We start from the raw sequence: 19196 nt of genomic DNA on the forward strand, positions 1-19196 counted from the left end.
AGCTACTCTTTACAGCCTGGAAAACGCGTGTGACTAACAATCACAAGAGTGTAGCTTTGACTTCTTATCAGGCTCGCAGATTTTTTGCAAGCTGCGCATTCTGAATTTAAAGACCTTGCAAGCTGCCCGACTTGGTCGTGCTGCCTGGCCGCTTGCATGGCAAGTGCCTTCTTCGCGCAGCAGGCAGCATATCAGTCTGCTCAATCGAAGGTCCTGAGTCAAATGCTCAGAAAAGCAATCAATGCTCGCAAGTCGTTCTTTTGGCTTCTCTCGCCTCATATATCCATCTTTGCAAAAATCAAGACGTCTTGCTTATGACATGGCAGAAAAAGGTTTGCTGTGCTTTGACCCATCTGGCGTGAACTCAGTGACACGTGAGACCACATTTCTTTCTGGAGAATTGCTCTGAGCCAAAAGCAGAGTGGAGAATGCAGGCATCGATCCCGCTACCTCTCACATGCTAAGCGAGCGCTCTACCATTTGAGCTAATTCCCCAGTAGCTTCTTGCAGGTTGCACTCATTTGCTTCACAGTCGCCTTTTCGCACTCGTCTCCAAGCTGCTCCACGACCATCAGAGAACTGGCCCACTCCTTGTATCCAATCGACATTGCGGAGCAGCAGCGAGCGAGCAACAGCAGGACGCGAAGCCACAGTAACGAAGAAAGAAGCTGAGAAGAGCACGAGACCGTGGAAGGGAAGCGAGGTGACCGGAAAGTAGCGGCCGCCCTGTGTGTGAGGGAGCAGGCGACAGCGCTGTCTGACTGATGGCCAACTTGTTTTGCCTGAAAGGGAGTGCTGAGTGCTTTGAAGTGTTGCTGCTCTGCAGTTTGTTGAATGTACTACAATGTATCCCATATTGTACCGAATTGTACTTGAACTGAAAAGCAAGGAAATGTATCGAACGGAACTGCCGTCAGCACCCAAATGTAGTGTATGGGATTGCTGACCGCAGCTCAATGTACTGAACTGCTTTTGAATGGACTGTACAAATTTTTATATGCAAATTTTGAAATTTAAAAAAACTCTGTGCTGGTGAGCAGACACAAATGCTCAAGCATAACAGCTGTGTGAAGGTGGATGCAGAATGCTTTCAGGTTTGAGACGAGAAAAGTGGTGTCCTGCTCCTTCGTGGCAACATGATGCACCATAAAGTGATGAGAACTGGTTTGAGCGAATTGCTGCTTAATCCAAAAGTACACTAGCTCCTTCGAGCCAGAATTGAACCAGCGACCGAAAGATGACTTTGCTGAGTATTCCACTACAGTCCTCCGCTCTACTAACTGAGCTATCGAAGGGAAGCACCAAAGATTTTTCTGTGCGATGATTGTTTTCCGTGAGCATGTTGACGCATCTGGACTCGTGGCGTGGCCTGTGCGTCTTCAGTACCAGCCCATGCTGCAGCGCGGTGGGACTGTGAACCGCCAGCGACTCTTTACAGCCTGGAAAACGCGTGTGACTAACAATCACAAGAGTGTAGCTTTGACTTCTTATCAGGCTCGCAGATTTTTTGCAAGATGCGCATTCTGAATTTAAAGACCTTGCAAGCTGCCCGACTTGGTCGTGCTGCCTGGCCGCTTGCATGGCAAGTGCCTTCTTCGCGCAGCAGGCAGCATATCAGTCTGCTCAATCGAAGGTCCTGAGTCAAATGCTCAGAAAAGCAATCAATGCTCGCAAGTCGTTCTTTTGGCTTCTCTCGCCTCATATATCCATCTTTGCAAAAATCAAGACGTCTTGCTTATGACATGGCAGAAAAAGGTTTGCTGTGCTTTGACCCATCTGGCGTGAACTCAGTGACACGTGAGACCACATTTCTTTCTGGAGAATTGCTCTGAGCCAAAAGCAGAGTGGAGAATGCAGGCATCGATCCCCCTACCTCTCACATGCTAAGCGAGCGCTCTACCATTTGGGCTAATTCCCCAGTAGCTTCTTGCAGGTTTCCCTCATTTGCTTCTCAGTCGCCTTTTCGCACTCGTCTCCAAGCTGCTCCACGACCATCAGAGAACTGGCCCACTCCTTGTATCCAATCGACATTGCGGAGCAGCAGCGAGCGAGCAACAGCAGGACGCGAAGCCACAGTAACGAAGAAAGAAGCCGAGAAGAGCACGAGACCGTGGAAGGGAAGCGAGGTGACCGGAAAGTAGCGGCCGCCCTGTGTGTGAGGGAGCAGGCGACAGCGCTGTCTGACTGATGGCCAACTTGTTTTGCCTGAAAGGGAGTGCTGAGTGCTTTGAAGTGTTGCTGCTCTGCAGTTTGTTGAATGTACTACAATGTATCCCATATTGTACCGAATTGTACTTGAACTGAAAAGCAAGGAAATGTATCGAACGGAACTGCCGTCAGCACCCAAATGTAGTGTATGGGATTGCTGACCGCAGCTAAATGTACTGAACTGCTTTTGAATGGACTGTACAAATTTTTATATGCAAATTTTGAAATTTAAAAAAACTCTGTGCTGGTGAGCAGACACAAATGCTCAAGCATAACAGCTGTGTGAAGGTGGATGCAGAGTGCATTCAGGTTTGAGACGAGAAAAGTGGTGTCCTGCTCCTTCGTGGCAACATGATGCACCATAAAGTGATGAGAACTGGTTTGAGCGAATTGCTGCTTAATCCAAAAGTACACTAGCTCCTTCGAGCCGGAATTGAACCAGCGACCTAAGGATGACTTTGCTGAGTATTCCACTACAGTCCTCCGCTCTACCAACTGAGCTATCGAAGGGAAGCGCCAAAGATTTTTCTGTGCGATGATTGTTTTCCGTGAGCATGTTCACGCATCTGGACTCGTGGCGTGGCCTGTGCGTCTTCAGTACCAGCCCATGCTGCAGCACGGTGGGACTGTCAACCGCCAGCTACTCTTTACAGCCTGGAAAACGCGTGTGACTAACAATCACAAGAGTGTAGCTTTGACTTCTTATCAGGCTCGCAGATTTTTTGCAAGCTGCGCATTCTGAATTTAAAGACCTTGCAAGCTGCCCGACTTGGTCGTGCTGCCTGGCCGCTTGCATGGCAAGTGCCTTCTTCGCGCAGCAGGCAGCATATCAGTCTGCTCAATCGAAGGTCCTGAGTCAAATGCTCAGAAAAGCAATCAATGCTCGCAAGTCGTTCTTTTGGCTTCTCTCGCCTCATATATCCATCTTTGCAAAAATCAAGACGTCTTGCTTATGACATGGCAGAAAAAGGTTTGCTGTGCTTTGACCCATCTGGCGTGAACTCAGTGACACGTGAGACCACATTTCTTTCTGGAGAATTGCTCTGAGCCAAAAGCAGAGTGGAGAATGCAGGCATCGATCCCCCTACCTCTCACATGCTATGTGAGCGCACTTCCATTTGAGCTAATTCCCCAGTAGCTTCTTGCAGGTTTCCCTCATTTGCTTCTCAGTTGCCTTTTCGCACTCGTCTCCAAGCTGCTCCACGACCATCAGAGAACTGGCCCACTCCTTGTATCCAATCGACATTGCGGAGCAGCAGCGAGCGAGCAACAGCAGGACGCGAAGCCACAGTAACGAAGAAAGAAGCCGAGAAGAGCACGAGACCGTGGAAGGGAAGTGAGGTGACCGGAAAGTAGCGGCCGCCCTGTGTGTGAGGGAGCAGGCGACAGCGCTGTCTGACTGATGGCCAACTTGTTTTGCCTGAAAGGGAGTGCTGAGTGCTTTGAAGTGTTGCTGCTCTGCAGTTTGTTGAATGTACTACAATGTATCCCATATTGTACCGAATTGTACTTGAACTGAAAAGCAAGGAAATGTATCGAACGGAACTGCCGTCAGCACCCAAATGTAGTGTATGGGATTGCTGACCGCAGCTCAATGTACTGAACTGCTTTTGAATGGACTGTACAAATTTTTATATGCAAATTTTGAAATTTAAAAAAACTCTGTGCTGGTGAGCAGACACAAATGCTCAAGCATAACAGCTGTGTGAAGGTGGATGCAGAGTGCATTCAGGTTTGAGACGAGAAAAGTGGTGTCCTGCTCCTTCGTGGCAACATGATGCACCATAAAGTGATGAGAACTGGTTTGAGCGAATTGCTGCTTAATCCAAAAGTACACTAGCTCCTTCGAGCCGGAATTGAACCAGCGACCTAAGGATGACTTTGCTGAGTATTCCACTACAGTCCTCCGCTCTACCAACTGAGCTATCGAAGGGAAGCGCCAAAGATTTTTCTGTGCGATGATTGTTTTCCGTGAGCATGTTCACGCATCTGGACTCGTGGCGTGGCCTGTGCGTCTTCAGTACCAGCCCATGCTGCAGCGCGGTGGGACTGTCAACCGCCAGCTACTCTTTACAGCCTGGAAAACGCGTGTGACTAACAATCACAAGAGTGTAGCTTTGACTTCTTATCAGGCTCGCAGATTTTTTGCAAGCTGCGCATTCTGAATTTAAAGACCTTGCAAGCTGCCCGACTTGGTCGTGCTGCCTGGCCGCTTGCATGGCAAGTGCCTTCTTCGCGCAGCAGGCAGCATATCAGTCTGCTCAATCGAAGGTCCTGAGTCAAATGCTCAGAAAAGCAATCAATGCTCGCAAGTCGTTCTTTTGGCTTCTCTCGCCTCATATATCCATCTTTGCAAAAATCAAGACGTCTTGCTTATGACATGGCAGAAAAAGGTTTGCTGTGCTTTGACCCATCTGGCGTGAACTCAGTGACACGTGAGACCACATTTCTTTCTGGAGAATTGCTCTGAGCCAAAAGCAGAGTGGAGAATGCAGGCATCGATCCCCCTACCTCTCACATGCTATGCGAGCGCTCTACCATTTGAGCTAATTCCCCATTAGCTTCTTGCAGGTTTCCCTCATTTGCTTCTCAGTTGCCTTTTCGCACTCGTCTCCAAGCTGCTCCACGACCATCAGAGAACTGGCCCACTCCTTGTATCCAATCGACATTGCGGAGCAGCAGCGAGCGAGCAACAGCAGGACGCGAAGCCACAGTAACGAAGAAAGAAGCCGAGAAGAGCACGAGACCGTGGAAGGGAAGCGAGGTGACCGGAAAGTAGCGGCCGCCCTGTGTGTGAGGGAGCAGGCGACAGCGCTGTCTGACTGATAGCCAACTTGTTTTGCCTGAAAGGGAGTGCTGAGTGCTTTGAAGTGTTGCTGCTCTGCAGTTTGTTGAATGTACTACAATGTATCCCATATTGTACCGAATTGTACTTGAACTGAAAAGCAAGGAAATGTATCGAACGGAACTGCCGTCAGCACCCAAATGTAGTGTATGGGATTGCTGACCGCAGCTCAATGTACTGAACTGCTTTTGAATGGACTGTACAAATTTTTATATGCAAATTTTGAAATTTAAAAAAACTCTGTGCTGGTGAGCAGACACAAATGCTCAAGCATAACAGCTGTGTGAAGGTGGATGCAGAATGCTTTCAGGTTTGAGACGAGAAAAGTGGTGTCCTGCTCCTTCGTGGCAACATGATGCACCATAAAGTGATGAGAACTGGTTTGAGCGAATTGCTGCTTAATCCAAAAGTACACTAGCTCCTTCGAGCCAGAATTGAACCAGCGACCGAAGGATGACTTTGCTGAGTATTCCACTACAGTCCTCCGCTCTACCAACTGAGCTATCGAAGGGAAGCACCAAAGATGTTTTCTGTGCGATGATTGTTTTCCGTGAGCATGTTGACGCATCTGGACTCGTGGCGTGGCCTGTGCGTCTTCAGTACCAGCCCATGCTGCAGCGCGGTGGGACTGTCAACCGCCAGCGACTCTTTACAGCCTGGAAAACGCGTGTGACTAACAATCACAAGAGTGTAGCTTTGACTTCTTATCAGGCTCGCAGATTTTTTGCAAGCTGCGCATTCTGAATTTAAAGACCTTGCAAGCTGCCCGACTTGGTCGTGCTGCCTGGCCGCTTGCATGGCAAGTGCCTTCTTCGCGCAGCAGGCAGCATATCAGTCTGCTCAATCGAAGGTCCTGAGTCAAATGCTCAGAAAAGCAATCAATGCTCGCAAGTCGTTCTTTTGGCTTCTCTCGCCTCATATATCCATCTTTGCAAAAATCAAGACGTCTTGCTTATGACATGGCAGAAAAAGGTTTGCTGTGCTTTGACCCATCTGGCGTGAACTCAGTGACACGTGAGACCACATTTCTTTCTGGAGAATTGCTCTGAGCCAAAAGCAGAGTGGAGAATGCAGGCATCGATCCCCCTACCTCTCACATGCTAAGCGAGCGCTCTACCATTTGGGCTAATTCCCCAGTAGCTTCTTGCAGGTTTCCCTCATTTGCTTCTCAGTCGCCTTTTCGCACTCGTCTCCAAGCTGCTCCACGACCATCAGAGAACTGGCCCACTCCTTGTATCCAATCGACATTGCGGAGCAGCAGCGAGCGAGCAACAGCAGGACGCGAAGCCACAGTAACGAAGAAAGAAGCCGAGAAGAGCACGAGACCGTGGAAGGGAAGCGAGGTGACCGGAAAGTAGCGGCCGCCCTGTGTGTAAGGGAGCAGGCGACAGCGCTGTCTGACTGATGGCCAACTTGTTTTGCCTGAAAGGGAGTGCTGAGTGCTTTGAAGTGTTGCTGCTCTGCAGTTTGTTGAATGTACTACAATGTATCCCATATTGTACCGAATTGTACTTGAACTGAAAAGCAAGGAAATGTATCGAACGGAACTGCCGTCAGCACCCAAATGTAGTGTGTGGGATTGCTGACCGCAGCTAAATGTACTGAACTGCTTTTGAATGGACTGTACAAATTTTTATATGCAAATTTTGAAATTTAAAAAAACTCTGTGCTGGTGAGCAGACACAAATGCTCAAGCATAACAGCTGTGTGAAGGTGGATGCAGAGTGCATTCAGGTTTGAGACGAGAAAAGTGGTGTCCTGCTCCTTCGTGGCAACATGATGCACCATAAAGTGATGAGAACTGGTTTGAGCGAATTGCTGCTTAATCCAAAAGTACACTAGCTCCTTCGAGCCGGAATTGAACCAGCGACCTAAGGATGACTTTGCTGAGTATTCCACTACAGTCCTCCGCTCTACCAACTGAGCTATCGAAGGGAAGCGCCAAAGATTTTTCTGTGCGATGATTGTTTTCCGTGAGCATGTTCACGCATCTGGACTCGTGGCGTGGCCTGTGCGTCTTCAGTACCAGCCCATGCTGCAGCGCGGTGGGACTGTCAACCGCCAGCTACTCTTTACAGCCTGGAAAACACGTGTGACTAACAATCACAAGAGTGTAGCTTTGACTTCTTATCAGGCTCGCAGATTTTTTGCAAGCTGCGCATTCTGAATTTAAAGACCTTGCAAGCTGCCCGACTTGGTCGTGCTGCCTGGCCGCTTGCATGGCAAGTGCCTTCTTCGCGCAGCAGGCAGCATATCAGTCTGCTCAATCGAAGGTCCTGAGTCAAATGCTCAGAAAAGCAATCAATGCTCGCAAGTCGTTCTTTTGGCTTCTCTCGCCTCATATATCCATCTTTGCAAAAATCAAGACGTCTTGCTTATGACATGGCAGAAAAAGGTTTGCTGTGCTTTGACCCATCTGGCGTGAACTCAGTGACACGTGAGACCACATTTCTTTCTGGAGAATTGCTCTGAGCCAAAAGCAGAGTGGAGAATGCAGGCATCGATCCCCCTACCTCTCACATGCTATGTGAGCGCTCTTCCATTTGAGCTAATTCCCCAGTAGCTTCTTGCAGGTTTCCCTCATTTGCTTCTCAGTTGCCTTTTCGCACTCGTCTCCAAGCTGCTCCACGACCATCAGAGAACTGGCCCACTCCTTGTATCCAATCGACATTGCGGAGCAGCAGCGAGCGAGCAACAGCAGGACGCGAAGCCACAGTAACGAAGAAAGAAGCCGAGAAGAGCACGAGACCGTGGAAGGGAAGCGAGGTGACCGGAAAGTAGCGGCCGCCCTGTGTGTGAGGGAGCAGGCGACAGCGCTGTCTGACTGATAGCCAACTTGTTTTGCCTGAAAGGGAGTGCTGAGTGCTTTGAAGTGTTGCTGCTCTGCAGTTTGTTGAATGTACTACAATGTATCCCATATTGTACCGAATTGTACTTGAACTGAAAAGCAAGGAAATGTATCGAACGGAACTGCCGTCAGCACCCAAATGTAGTGTATGGGATTGCTGACCGCAGCTCAATGTACTGAACTGCTTTTGAATGGACTGTACAAATTTTTATATGCAAATTTTGAAATTTAAAAAAACTCTGTGCTGGTGAGCAGACACAAATGCTCAAGCATAACAGCTGTGTGAAGGTGGATGCAGAATGCTTTCAGGTTTGAGACGAGAAAAGTGGTGTCCTGCTCCTTCGTGGCAACATGATGCACCATAAAGTGATGAGAACTGGTTTGAGCGAATTGCTGCTTAATCCAAAAGTACACTAGCTCCTTCGAGCCAGAATTGAACCAGCGACCGAAGGATGACTTTGCTGAGTATTCCACTACAGTCCTCCGCTCTACCAACTGAGCTATCGAAGGGAAGCACCAAAGATGTTTTCTGTGCGATGATTGTTTTCCGTGAGCATGTTGACGCATCTGGACTCGTGGCGTGGCCTGTGCGTCTTCAGTACCAGCCCATGCTGCAGCGCGGTGGGACTGTGAACCGCCAGCGACTCTTTACAGCCTGGAAAACGCGTGTGACTAACAATCACAAGAGTGTAGCTTTGACTTCTTATCAGGCTCGCAGATTTTTTGCAAGCTGCGCATTCTGAATTTAAAGACCTTGCAAGCTGCCCGACTTGGTCGTGCTGCCTGGCCGCTTGCATGGCAAGTGCCTTCTTCGCGCAGCAGGCAGCATATCAGTCTGCTCAATCGAAGGTCCTGAGTCAAATGCTCAGAAAAGCAATCAATGCTCACAAGTCGTTCTTTTGGCTTCTCTCGCCTCATATATCCATCTTTGCAAAAATCAAGACGTCTTGCTTATGACATGGCAGAAAAAGGTTTGCTGTGCTTTGACCCATCTGGCGTGAACTCAGTGACACGTGAGACCACATTTCTTTCTGGAGAATTGCTCTGAGCCAAAAGCAGAGTGGAGAATGCAGGCATCGATCCCCCTACCTCTCACATGCTAAGCGAGCGCTCTACCATTTGGGCTAATTCCCCAGTAGCTTCTTGCAGGTTTCCCTCATTTGCTTCTCAGTCGCCTTTTCGCACTCGTCTCCAAGCTGCTCCACGACCATCAGAGAACTGGCCCACTCCTTGTATCCAATCGACATTGCGGAGCAGCAGCGAGCGAGCAACAGCAGGACGCGAAGCCACAGTAACGAAGAAAGAAGCCGAGAAGAGCACGAGACCGTGGAAGGGAAGCGAGGTGACCGGAAAGTAGCGGCCGCCCTGTGTGTAAGGGAGCAGGCGACAGCGCTGTCTGACTGATGGCCAACTTGTTTTGCCTGAAAGGGAGTGCTGAGTGCTTTGAAGTGTTGCTGCTCTGCAGTTTGTTGAATGTACTACAATGTATCCCATATTGTACCGAATTGTACTTGAACTGAAAAGCAAGGAAATGTATCGAACGGAACTGCCGTCAGCACCCAAATGTAGTGTGTGGGATTGCTGACCGCAGCTAAATGTACTGAACTGCTTTTGAATGGACTGTACAAATTTTTATATGCAAATTTTGAAATTTAAAAAAACTCTGTGCTGGTGAGCAGACACAAATGCTCAAGCATAACAGCTGTGTGAAGGTGGATGCAGAGTGCATTCAGGTTTGAGACGAGAAAAGTGGTGTCCTGCTCCTTCGTGGCAACATGATGCACCATAAAGTGATGAGAACTGGTTTGAGCGAATTGCTGCTTAATCCAAAAGTACACTAGCTCCTTCGAGCCGGAATTGAACCAGCGACCTAAGGATGACTTTGCTGAGTATTCCACTACAGTCCTCCGCTCTACCAACTGAGCTATCGAAGGGAAGCGCCAAAGATTTTTCTGTGCGATGATTGTTTTCCGTGAGCATGTTCACGCATCTGGACTCGTGGCGTGGCCTGTGCGTCTTCAGTACCAGCCCATGCTGCAGCGCGGTGGGACTGTCAACCGCCAGCTACTCTTTACAGCCTGGAAAACGCGTGTGACTAACAATCACAAGAGTGTAGCTTTGACTTCTTATCAGGCTCGCAGATTTTTTGCAAGCTGCGCATTCTGAATTTAAAGACCTTGCAAGCTGCCCGACTTGGTCGTGCTGCCTGGCCGCTTGCATGGCAAGTGCCTTCTTCGCGCAGCAGGCAGCATATCAGTCTTCTCAATCGAAGGTCCTGAGTCAAATGCTCAGAAAAGCAATCAATGCTCGCAAGTCGTTCTTTTGGCTTCTCTCGCCTCATATATCCATCTTTGCAAAAATCAAGACGTCTTGCTTATGACATGGCAGAAAAAGGTTTGCTGTGCTTTGACCCATCTGGCGTGAACTCAGTGACACGTGAGACCACATTTCTTTCTGGAGAATTGCTCTGAGCCAAAAGCAGAGTGGAGAATGCAGGCATCGATCCCCCTACCTCTCACATGCTATGTGAGCGCTCTTCCATTTGAGCTAATTCCCCAGTAGCTTCTTGCAGGTTTCCCTCATTTGCTTCTCAGTTGCCTTTTCGCACTCGTCTCCAAGCTGCTCCACGACCATCAGAGAACTGGCCCACTCCTTGTATCCAATCGACATTGCGGAGCAGCAGCGAGCGAGCAACAGCAGGACGCGAAGCCACAGTAACGAAGAAAGAAGCCGAGAAGAGCACGAGACCGTGGAAGGGAAGCGAGGTGACCGGAAAGTAGCGGCCGCCCTGTGTGTGAGGGAGCAGGCGACAGCGCTGTCTGACTGATAGCCAACTTGTTTTGCCTGAAAGGGAGTGCTGAGTGCTTTGAAGTGTTGCTGCTCTGCAGTTTGTTGAATGTACTACAATGTATCCCATATTGTACCGAATTGTACTTGAACTGAAAAGCAAGGAAATGTATCGAACGGAACTGCCGTCAGCACCCAAATGTAGTGTATGGGATTGCTGACCGCAGCTCAATGTACTGAACTGCTTTTGAATGGACTGTACAAATTTTTATATGCAAATTTTGAAATTTAAAAAAACTCTGTGCTGGTGAGCAGACACAAATGCTCAAGCATAACAGCTGTGTGAAGGTGGATGCAGAATGCTTTCAGGTTTGAGACGAGAAAAGTGGTGTCCTGCTCCTTCGTGGCAACATGATGCACCATAAAGTGATGAGAACTGGTTTGAGCGAATTGCTGCTTAATCCAAAAGTACACTAGCTCCTTCGAGCCAGAATTGAACCAGCGACCGAAGGATGACTTTGCTGAGTATTCCACTACAGTCCTCCGCTCTACCAACTGAGCTATCGAAGGGAAGCACCAAAGATGTTTTCTGTGCGATGATTGTTTTCCGTGAGCATGTTGACGCATCTGGACTCGTGGCGTGGCCTGTGCGTCTTCAGTACCAGCCCATGCTGCAGCGCGGTGGGACTGTCAACCGCCAGCGACTCTTTACAGCCTGGAAAACGCGTGTGACTAACAATCACAAGAGTGTAGCTTTGACTTCTTATCAGGCTCGCAGATTTTTTGCAAGCTGCGCATTCTGAATTTAAAGACCTTGCAAGCTGCCCGACTTGGTCGTGCTGCCTGGCCGCTTGCATGGCAAGTGCCTTCTTCGCGCAGCAGGCAGCATATCAGTCTGCTCAATCGAAGGTCCTGAGTCAAATGCTCAGAAAAGCAATCAATGCTCGCAAGTCGTTCTTTTGGCTTCTCTCGCCTCATATATCCATCTTTGCAAAAATCAAGACGTCTTGCTTATGACATGGCAGAAAAAGGTTTGCTGTGCTTTGACCCATCTGGCGTGAACTCAGTGACACGTGAGACCACATTTCTTTCTGGAGAATTGCTCTGAGCCAAAAGCAGAGTGGAGAATGCAGGCATCGATCCCCCTACCTCTCACATGCTAAGCGAGCGCTCTACCATTTGGGCTAATTCCCCAGTAGCTTCTTGCAGGTTTCCCTCATTTGCTTCTCAGTCGCCTTTTCGCACTCGTCTCCAAGCTGCTCCACGACCATCAGAGAACTGGCCCACTCCTTGTATCCAATCGACATTGCGGAGCAGCAGCGAGCGAGCAACAGCAGGACGCGAAGCCACAGTAACGAAGAAAGAAGCCGAGAAGAGCACGAGACCGTGGAAGGGAAGCGAGGTGACCGGAAAGTAGCGGCCGCCCTGTGTGTAAGGGAGCAGGCGACAGCGCTGTCTGACTGATGGCCAACTTGTTTTGCCTGAAAGGGAGTGCTGAGTGCTTTGAAGTGTTGCTGCTCTGCAGTTTGTTGAATGTACTACAATGTATCCCATATTGTACCGAATTGTACTTGAACTGAAAAGCAAGGAAATGTATCGAACGGAACTGCCGTCAGCACCCAAATGTAGTGTGTGGGATTGCTGACCGCAGCTAAATGTACTGAACTGCTTTTGAATGGACTGTACAAATTTTTATATGCAAATTTTGAAATTTAAAAAAACTCTGTGCTGGTGAGCAGACACAAATGCTCAAGCATAACAGCTGTGTGAAGGTGGATGCAGAGTGCATTCAGGTTTGAGACGAGAAAAGTGGTGTCCTGCTCCTTCGTGGCAACATGATGCACCATAAAGTGATGAGAACTGGTTTGAGCGAATTGCTGCTTAATCCAAAAGTACACTAGCTCCTTCGAGCCGGAATTGAACCAGCGACCTAAGGATGACTTTGCTGAGTATTCCACTACAGTCCTCCGCTCTACCAACTGAGCTATCGAAGGGAAGCGCCAAAGATTTTTCTGTGCGATGATTGTTTTCCGTGAGCATGTTCACGCATCTGGACTCGTGGCGTGGCCTGTGCGTCTTCAGTACCAGCCCATGCTGCAGCGCGGTGGGACTGTCAACCGCCAGCTACTCTTTACAGCCTGGAAAACACGTGTGACTAACAATCACAAGAGTGTAGCTTTGACTTCTTATCAGGCTCGCAGATTTTTTGCAAGCTGCGCATTCTGAATTTAAAGACCTTGCAAGCTGCCCGACTTGGTCGTGCTGCCTGGCCGCTTGCATGGCAAGTGCCTTCTTCGCGCAGCAGGCAGCATATCAGTCTGCTCAATCGAAGGTCCTGAGTCAAATGCTCAGAAAAGCAATCAATGCTCGCAAGTCGTTCTTTTGGCTTCTCTCGCCTCATATATCCATCTTTGCAAAAATCAAGACGTCTTGCTTATGACATGGCAGAAAAAGGTTTGCTGTGCTTTGACCCATCTGGCGTGAACTCAGTGACACGTGAGACCACATTTCTTTCTGGAGAATTGCTCTGAGCCAAAAGCAGAGTGGAGAATGCAGGCATCGATCCCCCTACCTCTCACATGCTATGTGAGCGCTCTTCCATTTGAGCTAATTCCCCAGTAGCTTCTTGCAGGTTTCCCTCATTTGCTTCTCAGTTGCCTTTTCGCACTCGTCTCCAAGCTGCTCCACGACCATCAGAGTACTGGCCCACTCCTTGTATCCAATCGACATTGCGGAGCAGCAGCGAGCGAGCAACAGCAGGACGCGAAGCCACAGTAACGAAGAAAGAAGCCGAGAAGAGCACGAGACCGTGGAAGGGAAGCGAGGTGACCGGAAAGTAGCGGCCGCCCTGTGTGTGAGGGAGCAGGCGACAGCGCTGTCTGACTGATAGCCAACTTGTTTTGCCTGAAAGGGAGTGCTGAGTGCTTTGAAGTGTTGCTGCTCTGCAGTTTGTTGAATGTACTACAATGTATCCCATATTGTACCGAATTGTACTTGAACTGAAAAGCAAGGAAATGTATCGAACGGAACTGCCGTCAGCACCCAAATGTAGTGTATGGGATTGCTGACCGCAGCTCAATGTACTGAACTGCTTTTGAATGGACTGTACAAATTTTTATATGCAAATTTTGAAATTTAAAAAAACTCTGTGCTGGTGAGCAGACACAAATGCTCAAGCATAACAGCTGTGTGAAGGTGGATGCAGAATGCTTTCAGGTTTGAGACGAGAAAAGTGGTGTCCTGCTCCTTCGTGGCAACATGATGCACCATAAAGTGATGAGAACTGGTTTGAGCGAATTGCTGCTTAATCCAAAAGTACACTAGCTCCTTCGAGCCAGAATTGAACCAGCGACCGAAGGATGACTTTGCTGAGTATTCCACTACAGTCCTCCGCTCTACCAACTGAGCTATCGAAGGGAAGCACCAAAGATGTTTTCTGTGCGATGATTGTTTTCCGTGAGCATGTTGACGCATCTGGACTCGTGGCGTGGCCTGTGCGTCTTCAGTACCAGCCCATGCTGCAGCGCGGTGGGACTGTGAACCGCCAGCGACTCTTTACAGCCTGGAAAACGCGTGTGACTAACAATCACAAGAGTGTAGCTTTGACTTCTTATCAGGCTCGCAGATTTTTTGCAAGCTGCGCATTCTGAATTTAAAGACCTTGCAAGCTGCCCGACTTGGTCGTGCTGCCTGGCCGCTTGCATGGCAAGTGCCTTCTTCGCGCAGCAGGCAGCATATCAGTCTGCTCAATCGAAGGTCCTGAGTCAAATGCTCAGAAAAGCAATCAATGCTCGCAAGTCGTTCTTTTGGCTTCTCTCGCCTCATATATCCATCTTTGCAAAAATCAAGACGTCTTGCTTATGACATGGCAGAAAAAGGTTTGCTGTGCTTTGACCCATCTGGCGTGAACTCAGTGACACGTGAGACCACATTTCTTTCTGGAGAATTGCTCTGAGCCAAAAGCAGAGTGGAGAATGCAGGCATCGATCCCCCTACCTCTCACATGCTAAGCGAGCGCTCTACCATTTGGGCTAATTCCCCAGTAGCTTCTTGCAGGTTTCCCTCATTTGCTTCTCAGTCGCCTTTTCGCACTCGTCTCCAAGCTGCTCCACGACCATCAGAGAACTGGCCCACTCCTTGTATCCAATCGACATTGCGGAGCAGCAGCGAGCGAGCAACAGCAGGACGCGAAGCCACAGTAACGAAGAAAGAAGCCGAGAAGAGCACGAGACCGTGGAAGGGAAGCGAGGTGACCGGAAAGTAGCGGCCGCCCTGTGTGTAAGGGAGCAGGCGACAGCGCTGTCTGACTGATGGCCAACTTGTTTTGCCTGAAAGGGAGTGCTGAGTGCTTTGAAGTGTTGCTGCTCTGCAGTTTGTTGAATGTACTACAATGTATCCCATATTGTACCGAATTGTACTTGAACTGAAAAGCAAGGAAATGTATCGAACGGAACTGCCGTCAGCACCCAAATGTAGTGTGTGGGATTGCTGACCGCAGCTAAATGTACTGAACTGCTTTTGAATGGACTGTACAAATTTTTATATGCAAATTTTGAAATTTAAAAAAACTCTGTGCTGGTGAGCAGACACAAATGCTCAAGCATAACAGCTGTGTGAAGGTGGATGCAGAGTGCATTCAGGTTTGAGACGAGAAAAGTGGTGTCCTGCTCCTTCGTGGCAACATGATGCACCATAAAGTGATGAGAACTGGTTTGAGCGAATTGCTGCTGAATCCAAAAGTACACTAGCTCCTTCGAGCCGGAATTGAACCAGTGACCTAAGGATGACTTTGCTGAGTATTCCACTACAGTCCTCCGCTCTACCAACTGAGCTATCGAAGGGAAGCGCCAAAGATTTTTCTGTGCGATGATTGTTTTCCGTGAGCATGTTCACGCATCTGGACTCGTGGCGTGGCCTGTGCGTCTTCAGTACCAGCCCATGCTGCAGCGCGGTGGGACTGTCAACCGCCAGCTACTCTTTACAGCCTGGAAAACGCGTGTGACTAACAATCACAAGAGTGTAGCTTTGACTTCTTATCAGGCTCGCAGATTTTTTGCAAGCTGCGCATTCTGAATTTAAAGACCTTGCAAGCTGCCCGACTTGGTCGTGCTGCCTGGCCGCTTGCATGGCAAGTGCCTTCTTCGCGCAGCAGGCAGCATATCAGTCTGCTCAATCGAAGGTCCTGAGTCAAATGCTCAGAAAAGCAATCAATGCTCGCAAGTCGTTCTTTTGGCTTCTCTCGCCTCATATATCCATCTTTGCAAAAATCAAGACGTCTTGCTTATGACATGGCAGAAAAAGGTTTGCTGTGCTTTGACCCATCTGGCGTGAACTCAGTGACACGTGAGACCACATTTCTTTCTGGAGAATTGCTCTGAGCCAAAAGCAGAGTGGAGAATGCAGGCATCGATCCCCCTACCTCTCACATGCTATGCGAGCGCTCTACCATTTGAGCTAATTCCCCAGTAGCTTCTTGCAGGTTTCCCTCATTTGCTTCTCAGTTGCCTTTTTGCACTCGTCTCCAAGCTGCTCCACGACCATCAGAGAACTGGCCCACTCCTTGTATCCAATCGACATTGCGGAGCAGCAGCGAGCGAGCAACAGCAGGACGCGAAGCCACAGTAACGAAGAAAGAAGCCGAGAAGAGCACGAGACCGTGGAAGGGAAGTGAGGTGACCGGAAAGTAGCGGCCGCCCTGTGTGTGAGGGAGCAGGCGACAGCGCTGTCTGACTGATAGCCAACTTGTTTTGCCTGAAAGGGAGTGCTGAGTGCTTTGAAGTGTTGCTGCTCTGCAGTTTGTTGAATGTACTACAATGTATCCCATATTGTACCGAATTGTACTTGAACTGAAAAGCAAGGAAATGTATCGAACGGAACTGCCGTCAGCACCCAAATGTAGTGTATGGGATTGCTGACCGCAGCTCAATGTACTGAACTGCTTTTGAATGGACTGTACAAATTTTTATATGCAAATTTTGAAATTTAAAAAAACTCTGTGCTGGTGAGCAGACACAAATGCTCAAGCATAACAGCTGTGTGAAGGTGGATGCAGAATGCTTTCAGGTTTGAGACGAGAAAAGTGGTGTCCTGCTCCTTCGTGGCAACATGATGCACCATAAAGTGATGAGAACTGGTTTGAGCGAATTGCTGCTTAATCCAAAAGTACACTAGCTCCTTCGAGCCAGAATTGAACCAGCGACCGAAGGATGACTTTGCTGAGTATTCCACTACAGTCCTCCGCTCTACTAACTGAGCTATCGAAGGGAAGCACCAAAGATTTTTCTGTGCGATGATTGTTTTCCGTGAGCATGTTGACGCATCTGGACTCGTGGCGTGGCCTGTGCGTCTTCAGTACCAGCCCATGCTGCAGCGCGGTGGGACTGTGAACCGCCAGCGACTCTTTACAGCCTGGAAAACGCGTGTGACTAACAATCACAAGAGTGTAGCTTTGACTTCTTATCAGGCTCGCAGATTTTTTGCAAGATGCGCATTCTGAATTTAAAGACCTTGCAAGCTGCCCGACTTGGTCGTGCTGCCTGGCCGCTTGCATGGCAAGTGCCTTCTTCGCGCAGCAGGCAGCATATCAGTCTGCTCAATCGAAGGTCCTGAGTCAAATGCTCAGAAAAGCAATCAATGCTCGCAAGTCGTTCTTTTGGCTTCTCTCGCCTCATATATCCATCTTTGCAAAAATCAAGACGTCTTGCTTATGACATGGCAGAAAAAGGTTTGCTGTGCTTTGACCCATCTGGCGTGAACTCAGTGACACGTGAGACCACATTTCTTTCTGGAGAATTGCTCTGAGCCAAAAGCAGAGTGGAGAATGCAGGCATCGATCCCCCTACCTCTCACATGCTAAGCGAGCGCTCTACCATTTGGGCTAATTCCCCAGTAGCTTGTTGCAGGTTTCCCTCATTTGCTTCTCAGTCGCCTTTTCGCACTCGTCTCCAAGCTGCTCCACGACCATCAGAGAACTGGCCCACTCCTTGTATCCAATCGACATTGCGGAGCAGCAGCGAGCGAGCAACAGCAGGACGCGAAGCCACAGTAACGAAGAAAGAAGCCGAGAAGAGCACGAGACCGTGGAAGGGAAGCGAGGTGACCGGAAAGTAGCGGCCGCCCTGTGTGTGAGGGAGCAGGCGACAGCGCTGTCTGACTGATGGCCAACTTGTTTTGCCTGAAAGGGAGTGCTGAGTGCTTTGAAGTGTTGCTGCTCTGCAGTTTGTTGAATGTACTACAATGTATCCCATATTGTACCGAATTGTACTTGAACTGAAAAGCAAGGAAATGTATCGAACGGAACTGCCGTCAGCACCCAAATGTAGTGTATGGGATTGCTGACCGCAGCTAAATGTACTGAACTGCTTTTGAATGGACTGTACAAATTTTTATATGCAAATTTTGAAATTTAAAAAAACTCTGTGCTGGTGAGCAGACACAAATGCTCAAGCATAACAGCTGTGTGAAGGTGGATGCAGAGTGCATTCAGGTTTGAGACGAGAAAAGTGGTGTCCTGCTCCTTCGTGGCAACATGATGCACCATAAAGTGATGAGAACTGGTTTGAGCGAATTGCTGCTTAATCCAAAAGTACACTAGCTCCTTCGAGCCGGAATTGAACCAGCGACCTAAGGATGACTTTGTTGAGTATTCCACTACAGTCCTCCGCTCTACCAACTGAGCTATCGAAGGGAAGCGCCAAAGATTTTTCTGTGCGATGATTGTTTTCCGTGAGCATGTTCACGCATCTGGACTCGTGGCGTGGCCTGTGCGTCTTCAGTACCAGCCCATGCTGCAGCACGGTGGGACTGTCAACCGCCAGCTACTCTTTACAGCCTGGAAAACGCGTGTGACTAACAATCACAAGAGTGTAGCTTTGACTTCTTATCAGGCTCGCAGATTTTTTGCAAGCTGCGCATTCTGAATTTAAAGACCTTGCAAGCTGCCCGACTTGGTCGTGCTGCCTGGCCGCTTGCATGGCAAGTGCCTTCTTCGCGCAGCAGGCAGCATATCAGTCTGCTCAATCGAAGGTCCTGAGTCAAATGCTCAGAAAAGCAATCAATGCTCGCAAGTCGTTCTTTTGGCTTCTCTCGCCTCATATATCCATCTTTGCAAAAATCAAGACGTCTTGCTTATGACATGGCAGAAAAAGGTTTGCTGTGCTTTGACCCATCTGGCGTGAACTCAGTGACACGTGAGACCACATTTCTTTCTGGAGAATTGCTCTGAGCCAAAAGCAGAGTGGAGAATGCAGGCATCGATCCCCCTACCTCTCACATGCTATGTGAGCGCACTTCCATTTGAGCTAATTCCCCAGTAGCTTCTTGCAGGTTTCCCTCATTTGCTTCTCAGTTGCCTTTTCGCACTCGTCTCCAAGCTGCTCCACGACCATCAGAGAACTGGCCCACTCCTTTTATCCAATCGACATTGCGGAGCAGCAGCGAGCGAGCAACAGCAGGACGCGAAGCCACAGTAACGAAGAAAGAAGCCGAGAAGAGCACGAGACCGTGGAA

General features: G+C 49.0%; 12 non-coding genes across 12 annotated transcripts; all 12 read right to left on the reverse strand.

Annotated features, from left to right (window-relative positions):
- Nucleotides 1-2626: 2626 nt before the first annotated feature.
- trnay-gua (transfer RNA tyrosine (anticodon GUA)) lies at nucleotides 2627-2718 on the reverse strand. The gene is given in 2 exon segments: nucleotides 2627-2662; nucleotides 2682-2718. It is a non-coding gene; the product is annotated as a tRNA-Tyr (tRNA).
- A 1331-nt stretch (nucleotides 2719-4049) lies between these two features.
- trnay-gua (transfer RNA tyrosine (anticodon GUA)) lies at nucleotides 4050-4141 on the reverse strand. Its single transcript is given in 2 exon segments — nucleotides 4050-4085; nucleotides 4105-4141. It is a non-coding gene; the product is annotated as a tRNA-Tyr (tRNA).
- A 1331-nt stretch (nucleotides 4142-5472) lies between these two features.
- Nucleotides 5473-5564, reverse strand: trnay-gua (transfer RNA tyrosine (anticodon GUA)). The gene is given in 2 exon segments: nucleotides 5473-5508; nucleotides 5528-5564. It is a non-coding gene; the product is annotated as a tRNA-Tyr (tRNA).
- Nucleotides 5565-6896: 1332 nt separating this feature from the next.
- trnay-gua (transfer RNA tyrosine (anticodon GUA)) lies at nucleotides 6897-6988 on the reverse strand. The gene is given in 2 exon segments: nucleotides 6897-6932; nucleotides 6952-6988. It is a non-coding gene; the product is annotated as a tRNA-Tyr (tRNA).
- A 1331-nt stretch (nucleotides 6989-8319) lies between these two features.
- On the reverse strand, nucleotides 8320-8411 carry trnay-gua (transfer RNA tyrosine (anticodon GUA)). Its single transcript is given in 2 exon segments — nucleotides 8320-8355; nucleotides 8375-8411. It is a non-coding gene; the product is annotated as a tRNA-Tyr (tRNA).
- Nucleotides 8412-9743: 1332 nt separating this feature from the next.
- Nucleotides 9744-9835, reverse strand: trnay-gua (transfer RNA tyrosine (anticodon GUA)). Its single transcript is given in 2 exon segments — nucleotides 9744-9779; nucleotides 9799-9835. It is a non-coding gene; the product is annotated as a tRNA-Tyr (tRNA).
- A 1331-nt stretch (nucleotides 9836-11166) lies between these two features.
- On the reverse strand, nucleotides 11167-11258 carry trnay-gua (transfer RNA tyrosine (anticodon GUA)). The gene is given in 2 exon segments: nucleotides 11167-11202; nucleotides 11222-11258. It is a non-coding gene; the product is annotated as a tRNA-Tyr (tRNA).
- Nucleotides 11259-12590: 1332 nt separating this feature from the next.
- On the reverse strand, nucleotides 12591-12682 carry trnay-gua (transfer RNA tyrosine (anticodon GUA)). The gene is given in 2 exon segments: nucleotides 12591-12626; nucleotides 12646-12682. It is a non-coding gene; the product is annotated as a tRNA-Tyr (tRNA).
- Nucleotides 12683-14013: 1331 nt separating this feature from the next.
- On the reverse strand, nucleotides 14014-14105 carry trnay-gua (transfer RNA tyrosine (anticodon GUA)). Its single transcript is given in 2 exon segments — nucleotides 14014-14049; nucleotides 14069-14105. It is a non-coding gene; the product is annotated as a tRNA-Tyr (tRNA).
- Nucleotides 14106-15437: 1332 nt separating this feature from the next.
- trnay-gua (transfer RNA tyrosine (anticodon GUA)) lies at nucleotides 15438-15529 on the reverse strand. Its single transcript is given in 2 exon segments — nucleotides 15438-15473; nucleotides 15493-15529. It is a non-coding gene; the product is annotated as a tRNA-Tyr (tRNA).
- A 1331-nt stretch (nucleotides 15530-16860) lies between these two features.
- Nucleotides 16861-16952, reverse strand: trnay-gua (transfer RNA tyrosine (anticodon GUA)). The gene is given in 2 exon segments: nucleotides 16861-16896; nucleotides 16916-16952. It is a non-coding gene; the product is annotated as a tRNA-Tyr (tRNA).
- A 1331-nt stretch (nucleotides 16953-18283) lies between these two features.
- Nucleotides 18284-18375, reverse strand: trnay-gua (transfer RNA tyrosine (anticodon GUA)). Its single transcript is given in 2 exon segments — nucleotides 18284-18319; nucleotides 18339-18375. It is a non-coding gene; the product is annotated as a tRNA-Tyr (tRNA).
- Between the last annotated feature and the right edge of the window lie 821 nt (nucleotides 18376-19196).

This window comes from Pristiophorus japonicus, unplaced genomic scaffold (genome assembly GCF_044704955.1).
Source record: "Pristiophorus japonicus isolate sPriJap1 unplaced genomic scaffold, sPriJap1.hap1 HAP1_SCAFFOLD_207, whole genome shotgun sequence".
In the NCBI taxonomy this organism is placed as follows: domain Eukaryota; kingdom Metazoa; phylum Chordata; class Chondrichthyes; family Pristiophoridae; genus Pristiophorus; species Pristiophorus japonicus.